The following is a 712-nucleotide window of genomic DNA, read 5'->3' as shown; positions in this document are numbered from 1 at the left end:
CTAGTACTATTTCTTTTTCTATTTGTAACTTTTCCCTCCTACTGAGACTATTGTCTCCAATTATCCCCACTACATTTACTTATTTGATCAATCCTTCCACGTAAAACCAATCTGCTGCTGTCCTTGCCACCTACACTCTCCTTGAAGACAAGTTTTTTCACACACATCACATTTGCATTTTCCCTTATACCCCTTGCTTTCCTGTGAGTGGGATGAGAGTGTCCCCACATCCTGCACTCCCATGTGGGGACCCTGCACCATAGCATCAATACCCCATAGTAGGCTTTTCTCTCCACCCTACACCATGAATGCCCTTTCCATACTGTGTGGGCTCCAACACCTAGTGCAACACCCTGGCTTTCCCTTTCACTGTGTTGCATATTTTTCTCCTGGACTTACATGGGTCAAACAACCTAAACCCAGCAATTAAGAACAGTTTTCTTTTAGAAACTAGAATAATTTGGTGATGTAGGAATATGGAGGTTTATGGAGTGACCCAACAACTCAGAAAACATCTGTCATGGAAATGTGTGATGGCAAAAAGAGCTAGAAAAATAGCTGAGATTTTTCAGATTTGGAGGGAGAATATCCCTGATGTTGGATGGCCTAGATGGAAGTTGTGACAAAAGCACTCAGAACTGGAGAAGAAGAATCACTTATCTGGAGATGACAGGTTATCGATGGCACATACCCTCCTTGCAAATCATGACAG

The sequence above is a fragment of the Galeopterus variegatus genome, unplaced genomic scaffold (genome assembly GCF_000696425.1).
Source record: "Galeopterus variegatus unplaced genomic scaffold, G_variegatus-3.0.2 Scaffold12295, whole genome shotgun sequence".
Lineage (NCBI taxonomy): Eukaryota > Metazoa > Chordata > Mammalia > Dermoptera > Cynocephalidae > Galeopterus > Galeopterus variegatus.
Note: the sequence above shows the minus strand (reverse complement) of the source record.